This window comes from Myotis davidii, unplaced genomic scaffold (assembly GCF_000327345.1).
Source record: "Myotis davidii unplaced genomic scaffold, ASM32734v1 scaffold614, whole genome shotgun sequence".
Lineage (NCBI taxonomy): Eukaryota > Metazoa > Chordata > Mammalia > Chiroptera > Vespertilionidae > Myotis > Myotis davidii.
In genome coordinates this window covers 459,096-469,058 of record NW_006287807.1, presented here as the reverse complement: position 1 = coordinate 469,058, position 9,963 = coordinate 459,096, and positions in this window count along the sequence as shown.

Sequence of the window (9,963 nt, the reverse complement as noted above, 5' to 3'; positions counted from 1 at the left end):
TAATCTGAACAATAATGATTTATTTAAAAAATATAAAAAATAAAAAAGAATATGTATTAATTCTTCTTTGAATATTTGATAGAATTTACCTGTCCGTCCTGGCCTTTTATTTCTTGGAAGTTTTTTTAATTACTGCTTCAATTTTACTGCTAGTTATTAGCCTGTTTATTTTTTTTAATTGTTGTTAATTCTCACCTGAGGATATTTTTCCATTGATTCTTAGAGAGAGTGGAAGGGAGGGAGGGAGGAGAATGGAGGGGGGGGGGAGAGAGATGTGAGAGAGACACACTGCTTGGTTGCCTCCTGCACACACCCTGACAGGGATGGGGATTGAACCTGCAACCTAGGTATGTACCTTTGACTGGGAATAGAACCCATGCAACACTGGACAGGGTGATAACTGGGCTGTTTAGATTTTGTACTTATTCCTGGTTCAGTCTTGGAATTTTATATACTTTTAGAAATTAACTATTTCTTCTAAAGTCAAATTTGTTAGCATATAATTGTTCATAGTATTTATATTTCTCTGATATCAGTTGTCAATTCTTTTCTTTCATTTATGCCTTTATTTATTTGGATTCTTTTTCCATTTTTCTTGAGGGGTTTGGCTAAAGGTTTGTCAAAGAACCAGCTCTTAGTTTTATTGATCTTTTTATTTTTTGTTTGATTTCTATTTCATTTATTTCTGCTCTGATTTAACTATTTTCTTCTATTCACTTTGGGTTTTGTTTGTTTTTCTTTTTAACTATTTTTTAAAATATTTTTTATTTATTTTAGAGAGGAAGGGAGAAGGAGAAATAGAAACATCAAGGATGATAGATAATCATTGATCAACTGCCTCCTGCACGCCCTCTACTGATGATCGAGCCCACAATCCAGGCATGTTCCCTTGACTGGAATCAAACCTGGGACCCTTCAGATTGCAGGTCAACGCTCAATCCACTGAGCAAAACCAGCTAGGGCAACATGCCAACTTTTAATTGTTACCAATATGATCCAAAAAAATGACATCTCACTGTTATTTCACTTTGCCTCTCTTTTTTTTTCATTAGGCACGAGAGATTGGATGTTAAAGACCCTTTAACATTTCATGTAATACTGGTTTGGTGGTGGTGAACTCCTTTAGCTTTTTCTTGTCTGTGAAGATCTTTATCTCTAACCTTCAATTCTAAATGATAGCTTTGTTGGATAATCTTGTTTGTAAGTCCTTGCTTTTTATCACTTTGAACATTTATTACCACTCCTTTCTGGTCTGCAAAGTTTCTGTTGAGAAATCAGCTGTCAGTCATATAGGCACTCCCTTGTAGGTAACTAACTGCTTTCCTCTTGCTGCTTTTAAGATTCTTTGTCTTTAACCTTTGTCATTTTAATTATGATGTGTCTTAGTATGGGCCTCTTTGCATTCTTCTTCATTGGGATTCTCTGCACTTCCTGAACTTGTATGTCTATTTCTTTTACAGGTAAGGGAAGTTTACTGTCATTATTTTTTTCAAGAAGGTTTTCAATTTCTTGCTCTCTCTCTTCTCCTTCTGGCACCCCCATGATGTGAATGTTGGTATGCTTAAAGTTCTCCCAGAGGTTCCTTACACTGTCTTCATACGTTTTTTTTCTTTTTGCTGCTCTGATTGGGTGTTTTTTGCTTCCTAATATTCCAAATTGCTGGCTTGATTTTTGGCATCCTCTATTGTTGATTTTGGCATCCTCTACTCTACTGTTGATCCCCTATAAGTTATTCTTCATTTCAGTTAGTGTATGCTTCATTTCTGACTGGTCCTTTTTTATGTTGCTGAGTTCTCTCTAAGTTCCTTGAAGTTGTCCCTAAGACCCATGAAGCTCTCATTAAGTTCCTTGAGCATCCTTATAACCATTGTTTTGAACTCTATTTCTGGTTGTTTTCTTGCTTCCATTATATTTAGCTCTTTTCTGGAGATTTCTTCTGTTCTTTCATTTGTGACATGTTTCTTTGTCTCCGCACTTTGGCTATTTCCCTATATTTATTTTTATGTATTAGGTAGACCTGCTATGTCTCCTGGAATTGGTAGAGTTGCCTTGTATATTAGGTGTCCTGTAGGGCCCAGTGGCTCAGCCTCCCAGTCACCTGAGCTGAGTATTCTAGGTGTGTCCCTGCATGGGCTGTGTGCACTATCCTATTGTAGTTGAGCCTTGTTTGCTGTTGGCATGGCTGGGAGAGATTAACCCCTAGGCCAATTGGCTGTGAAGAGCAGCTTTTACTACAGTGGAAGAGCTTCTGTGAAGTAGATGCCCCTAAGGAGCAGGATTTGCTTCAGTGGGGCTTTGGTGCTCTCCAAGTCCGCCCTTTGAGTGTGTCACTCGTGTATGTGGTACAGTTTTAATCTGGTGTGGTCTGAAGCTGACCACCAGTGCACTGGCTCTGGGGCCTCCCAGGAGGGGCAAAGTCAGCTACTGCCTGTGTCCTGCCTGGGGCCACCTGGCACAAGCTACAGAGCCATCTGCAGATGGCCGCTACTTGTGTAGGGCTTGGAGATGCCCAGGAGAGGCCAAACTTTGAGCCAAGGCAGGCTGGAGCCTCTTATTGAGAGGTATAGGGCATGCTGAGGCCAGCTGCTTTGTGTTTGAGGGATTTTAGAAAAATGTGAAGCCTAAGCCAGGACAGGTTTTCATTGGAAAAAGACCACTGCAAACAGCTTGAGTGGGCCTGCAAATTGAGTGAGGCAGGGTCTCAGGGAGTCACCAGGCAAACAATGTGAGTCAGGTTGATGGAAACTCAGATATGACGCCTGCCAGTTGGCTCTGTGGTGGGGAGGGCTCAGCATAGGAACTATGATCTCTGCCAGCATTTTTGTTTGGGAGGAAGCTTCCCCCCAGTTCCTGCCCTGATGGATGCCAGACAATTTTACTTCCCCCTCATATGTCCCTAGATCCTTTCAAACTGCTGCCCCAGTGCTGGAGCTCAGAGGTGAGTCTGAGTAAGGACATGCAGGAGGCAGCCGATCAATGATTCTCTCTCATCATTGGTGTTTCTCTTTTTTAAAAATATATTCTTTTATTTATTTCAGAGAGGAAGCGAGAGACAGAAATATCAATGATGAGAAGGAATCATTGATTAGCTGCCTCCTGCATGCCCCACATTGGGGATGAAGCCCACAACCTGGGAATGTGCCTGGGCCGGGAATAGAACCATGACCTCCTGGTTCATAGGTCATCGCTCAACCACTGAGCAATGCCGACTGGGCTCATCATTGATTATTTTTTCCCTCCTCCCTTTCCCTTCCTGTCTAATATCAATAAAAATATATATTTTTTAAAAAGGCCCTGACCGGTTTGGCTCAGTGGATAGAGCGTCGACCTGCGGACTGAAAGGTCCCAGGTTCGATTCCAGTCAAGGGCATGTACCTTGGTTGCGGGCACATCGCCAGTAGGAGGTGTGCAGGAGGCAGCTGATCGATGTTTCTCTCTCATCGATGTTTCTAATTCTCTATCCCTCTCCCTTCCTCTCTGTAAAAAAATCAATAAAATATATTTCTTTAAAAAAAAGAGGAACACCTAAGACTCCTGCAACCTCTGTGTCGCTCAGCCTCAATTCCCGCTGGTTTTTACAGCCCGAAGTTACAGGACTTCTCTTCCTGGCACATAGACCTCTGCAGCCAAGGTATCTCTCCAGATTAAAAACACACCCACATGGGTACCAGACCAGCCTGTTCTGCCCTTCCGCCCCTCTTACCAATTTCACTGTGGCTTCTTTAATTCTCTAGTTGTAGGACTTTCATTCAGCCAGATTTCAGGCAGTTCTGAATGATAGTTGTTCTGTGGTTTAGTTGTAATTTTGATGTGGTTGTGGGAGGATGCGAATGCCTCATTTACCTGTGCCACCTCAATTTGCCTTTTTTTTACTGCTTGTGAGATTGGCACATTTTAATAAAGTCGTCACCCCCTTCTCGAGATGCTGCTACAGCAATGGTGGTTAGCCTTTTTCATCTAGTGGCACACAAACTAGTTACTCAAGTTCTGCGGCACACCCCAAAATATAGTTTTTGCCAATATGACAATAAATTGGTATAATTTTGATTCATTCACATGGGATGGTTATTGTTATGTTGGCTGTTGTCGTTTTATATTGGACAATCTAAGGGAAGAGAGGTCAGGGCCCCTGACTAAATAGTCATGTATGGCATGTTTTAACCACCCATTGTGCCACTTGCAGCACATGGGTTGAAAACTGCTGTGCTAGGGAGAGCTGGCAGGTTTGATTCCTGGTCAGGGCATGTGCCCAGGTTGTGGTAGGGGGCATGCAGGAGGCAGCCAATCAATTATTCTCTCTCATGGATGTTATACTTTCTCCTCTCCCTCCCTCTGTCTCTAAAATTAATTTAAAAGAAAGCATTTAAAAAAAGAAAAAAATCACTGTGAATTTTGTACTTGACCTACTCTTCTATTAGACTGTTTATCTTGTCATGTTAACTTATACAAACTATATTAGAGCTATTAATACTCTGACATAATATCATAAAATTTTCCTGCAGTTTGTGTTTGCCTTTTTACCTTTGTACATGGTATTTTTTGCCCAGAATGTGGCCTAATTCATTTTTTTTAAATCCTCACCTGAGGATATTTTCCCATTGATTTTTATTTTTATATTTTTAGAGAGAAAGTGGGAATAGGAGAGACCTGGAGAGAGAGAAACATTGATATGAGAGAGACACATCAATTGGTTGCCTCCTGTATGCACCCAACCAGGGCTGGGAGCCTACAACTGAGGTACGTGCCCTTGACCAGAATTGAACCCGGGACCCTTTAGTCCACAGGCTGACGCTCTAACCACTGAACCAAACCGGCTAGGGCCTAATTCAGTTTTTACAGTTTTAGTTTTTTATGTCTTCCCTTATCTCAAGCTGGATGCCACTTCATCACCACTAGCTACATTTAATATTCTTTCTCCTCTTGAATGAATTTTAGCATCAGACAATCAGTTGGACATCCAGCTTCCAAACTCAGAAATTCTGTTTGACTTGGTAACTTACCACCACCTGCTCTTTGTCTCCTGAGCCAGTACCCGCGCCCATTCCTCAATCCTCTTCATAGTGCTGCGGGGACCAGCACCCGCCTGTCCCTCCGCCACGCTCACAGAAGCTGTCCCTCAGCACTTGGCCAGGCCAGGGCCAGGGCTCGGGTTACCAGTTAGTTGCCAGGAGTGACTTTGACAAGATCACAGGAAACAAACATTAGTTCTCACAGCAACAGCTGTGTGGCTGTGCCTCCGGCCTTCCTTCTCACGTGGGCCCACGTCTTGAGTCGTGCACACGTGCAGAGCACAAGCTAGTGTCAGCGACAGCGGTCTGAAACGTGAGTCCCTCCGGGGACCAGCAGCCTCCAGCTTTCAGCTGCTGGGGTCTTGTTTCTTTCTTTCTTAATAATTTCATATACATGAGATGAGTTTTCAAACTGTACTCTGCCCAAATTTTTAATTCTACTCCACAGAGCTAAAGAATGGCTAAAGATAGAGCAAAGTGAGTGAAAGTCAATTAGGGGCTCAGAAATGAATCCCTAACCATGAACTTCATCTGGAAATGTGTCCTTAATATGGCAAAAGTAAAGGTATTTTTAAGGCAATGAGAAGCCACTGTGAGAAGTGAATAACTAGGGTTGTGTATAATAACATAGCACCTTCCACGTAAAAGGGAACTTATAAGGATTCTTTGAATGACTGCATGAATGAGTGAATGAATGAAACTTTCAAAGTGCATTGTTGGTGATTAGAACAAGGCTAACTTACATAGCTGTGGCTGGTAACGATAAAAAACATAGGAGGAATTCTGATGTCTGGTTCCTTCTTGAGAAAGGGTTGTGTTAAGTGCCTGTGAGGATGAGTTTGGAGTGGAAGCAGGGATTCATCTTAGCAGCTTCTTAACAATGAGCACAGCCTTGCTTCCTCCAGGTACAATGGTGCGCACAGTCCCACCTTCCTGTCCTTGGGTTCACTCAGAGTTCCTAACCTCTAGGCCAGTGATGTCGAACCTATGACACGTGTGTCAAAGGTGACACGCAAACTCATTTTTTTGGTTGAGTTTTCTTTGTTAAATGGCATTTTTTTAAATGTTAAATGGCATTTAAATATATAAAATAAATATCAAAAATATAATTCTTTGTTTTACTATGGTTGCAAATATCAAAAATTTTCTATATGTGACACGGCACCGGAGTTAAGTTAGGGTTTTTCAAAATGCTGACACGCCGAGCTCAAAAGGTTCGCCATCACTGCTCTAGGAGCACTTTACCCTTTGATGAAATGGCATCCCAGGCCAGGCCAGGAGAACTCCTGCTTTGTTATTATGTGAATTCCCCCAGGTCACGCCACAGATCTGCCCAGCAAGCACTGGGCACTCTGTCTGCTGCTCCACCCCTTACTCAAATCATCCTTATTTGCTTACCGGTCACCTCACCTTGATACGACAAGGGACGAAGCAATAGAACAGGCACCGAGCCTGGGTGCCCAGGACATCTTGAGGGCTGAACACCTGTTGCACGAGGCTCACGTGACGATACTGCTATGAATTAATTAGGTGTTCATGAGTCCACTTTGCCTATGGCCCTGGGTGTGTAGAAGGAAGCCCTGGGGACTGGCCTGGCTGCGACAGTCGCAGCCCCTCCCTGCTGGACCTACCTGAGCAGGTACCTGTGCAGGGCTGTTACACCCTCTGCTGCCACCGCACTCCTGGCTGTCCTGCTGCCCAATGCACACTCCCTCAATTCATCATTCTAACTCACTGCATCACCACTAGCTACATTTAATATTCCTTCTCCTCGAATACATTTTCCTGATTAGTATATCCGCAAAACTGATTAATTTAATGAGTGGCTAATGTATTCATACTCCCACTTTCATGTCCTCTCCACTGTTACCCCTAGTAGTCCAGCACCCTAGGCTGAGGGGAACACATGTAGCGAGTTCCCTCTACAAAGTCCTGTTCCCTGATTAAAGCGAGGCAGGAACTGGCCTCCTCTAAGCAGCTCTCTCCTGGTCTTGCAGGACATGGAGAGCTCACTTAAGCAGGAAAAGATGAATTAGTTGATGAGAGGATTGGGATACAGTTTTTGTTCATTTGTCCAGACATTTGTATATAATGAGACTTCAATTAATATAAAATCTGTGGGCATCTGGAAACCACGTGGACAGTTTAAAAAAGAAAGTATGACCCACTTGAAGTCATTTTAACAGAAGGAATTTAATGCAAGAAGTGGCCACGCCGGTGATGGAGGGTGGAGGAAGCCACTGTTGGCCTCTGAGAGGCCAGAAAGCTGGGGTCACCTAGCAGATGTTGGAGCCATGGCAAGAGCCACCGCGGTGGCCTCACACACCACATACCCGGCCCAGTGCATCTCTTCGTGCACTGAGTTGTATTCTTTGAAACAAACAGGTAAATGTCAGCAAAGTATGGAACCCCAGAAGGGGGTCATGGGAACCTCGGACTCTAGCCAGTAAGTCAGATGTCAGAGGAGACCAGGACTTGCGGCTGGCACCTGAGGTGGGGCAGCCTCGTGGGCTGAGCCCTTCACTGTGGATCGGATGCGAACGTCAGGTACATGGTGTCAGAGCTGAATTGAACTGTAGGGCACCCAGGTGGTGTCCACACAGGACAGGAGAATTGGTTGGTGTCAGAGGTGCAATGTTGTGAGGGATAAAGGAAAAGGCTTTGTTCCTTTTAGCCAGCCACAAAGGACCAACACTGTAGGATCCCACTTATATGAGGTCCCTGGAGTAGTCAGAGAGAGAGGGAGAGAGAGAGAGAGAGAGAGAGGCCGGAGGCCGAAGAGAGGAGGGTTTGGGAGTTACCGTGGGGTCTGAACAGGCTCCCAGGCTGGGCCCCGTGGGCAGGTGGTCATTTTGAGCTGAAGGCAATGGAGGCCCTGCAGGCTCAGGAAACACTTCTCCTCTCTGCACGACCAGGAAGGGTTTCCATGAGGGTCTTGCCCAGGATAAGAGCTAGTGCTGGAGACGAGAGGTCCTCCCTGACCTGCTTACGGAGCAGAACAAACTGCTGACTGCTGGACACCTGCTCCTCTTACCGTCCTGCAATGGCCTTTCCCCCTCCAACGCCCCAGGCATCTTACCTTCCCCTTAGCTCAGGACCCCACATGCACCCGGTTTCCAATTTCTGCCCCGGAACCTCTCACTGTGTGAGGTCTCTGATTCTCCCGTGTATGGGGGTGTCCGAATGTCCATATGTGACTACATTCGGCTGTTTTCCCTGTCTGTTTGGTGATGAGACCAGCTGAGGGGACCTAGAAGGTGAGGGAAGTTTCTGCCTTCCCCACAGCCCTTCACTAGGTGCAGAGTTGCAGTTCAGAAGATGAAAAGTTCTGGTCGTAAAACAATGTAAATGTACAACCGTGTAAATGTATGTAATGCCACTAAGCGGTCCACTTAAAGTGGTTAAAACGGTAAATTTTATGTTATGTGTATTTTACCGCAATAAAATATTTTTAATTAAAAAATCTATTTACCTTACGGGTTTCCTCTTGAGTCTGGGGCATTTAGGACGTTTAAAATTATTGCGCTTTTGCAAGTCAGTGTGAGTCATAAGGACTGTGCTTTGAGTGACTCATAAAACAATCTTGCCTCACAATCAGTCCGCCGGCTTGGTCTTTTACAATAAGGTGACGCTACCTGGGTCCTGAGGGAGGCGGACCTGCTTGGGTGCGTCGAGCACAGGGTAGCGGGGTGGACTGGAGTGGAGAGAGGGAGCTCTGTCTTACTGTCATGGCGACCGGAGCAGAATCAACAAACACTTGAACACTTGAGTCATCTAGGAAGGATGCTCGATGCAGCTCACCTGATGGTGCAAGAGAGGGGAGACGCGTGATTCTCTTCCTCTGTGCTCTGCAGATTCCATTTGTGTGAGTAGAAGAGTGAGCGGAGGTGAGGTGTGGCCTTGCTGAGGCGGAAACGAGTGTCTGCCTGCTGCTCTCCCTCCCACTGCCTTTCCGGTGTGTCTTTAGTCTGGTGCGAGGTGTCGCCCCTGAGGACAGCAGCAGGCCCTCAGGAAAACAGGGGGTTCCAGCAACATGGGCAGCCTCCTGCTCCCGGAGGCTCTCTCTCTGGGGACTGGCTGGGTTTGCCTTCAGACTGTCAGATGCCCACAGCCTAGAGGTCTCCTCGCCCCCACCTGTGCAGGAAGGAGAACAGACAGACGAAGACTAGAGTAGCTGTGTTACAGTGACACTGAGTGTTTCTCCTAGGCTCCCCGAGGGTGGTTTTACCATAATGATGGTTCTGTGTTCTGCAGGCCCCTGAGAGGAAGGGCACAGTTCTGTGGTCAGCAGACTGGGTTCCCAGGCCAGCTCCACCACGGTGAGCTGCCCCTCCCCCTACAGTCCTTGCCCACCCTAGGAGCTCAGCAAATGGCAGGTGTTGTTAAAACCTTTGTGTACTCAGCCTACAAGCACCGGTTTGCAGGAAATACTGCGTTATTTCCCGTGAGACAACTCAGTTAGGATTCTGGGCACCCGCTCTCCACCAGCATGGCAGCAAATTCCCGTCTGGGCGTGACTGGGACTTCTCCCCCATCTTCACTGCCCCAGGATCTGGAGACTTATGTGCCCACTAAGTGGGTGCCAGCCAATCCCATTGTCTGAAGCAAACTGCTGGCCGCATGGTGGCAGCGCCAGCGTGGAACCCACACCCCTCCCTGTCACTCACAGCCTGTGGGGGGTGGGGGTGGGGAGAGGAGGCAGGGCATTGGACCAGTTCTCGCTCTAACTGCTGTGGAAGATGCTCAGCTTTCCTCCCTGGGTCACTCAGGGGCCCGGCAGAAAGAGATACCACACCCAACCTAGGTCAGTGGAGCTCAGGTTTGGCAAAGGAGCTGTTGACAAAGGTGTGGGCAGCAGTTCGGGACATCAGTGAGGGACAGGGCAGGACATTGGATGCGGCAGCTGTGGAGAGTCATGGCCTGCCTAGCCCTTGGGGTCAAGGACAAGGAACTG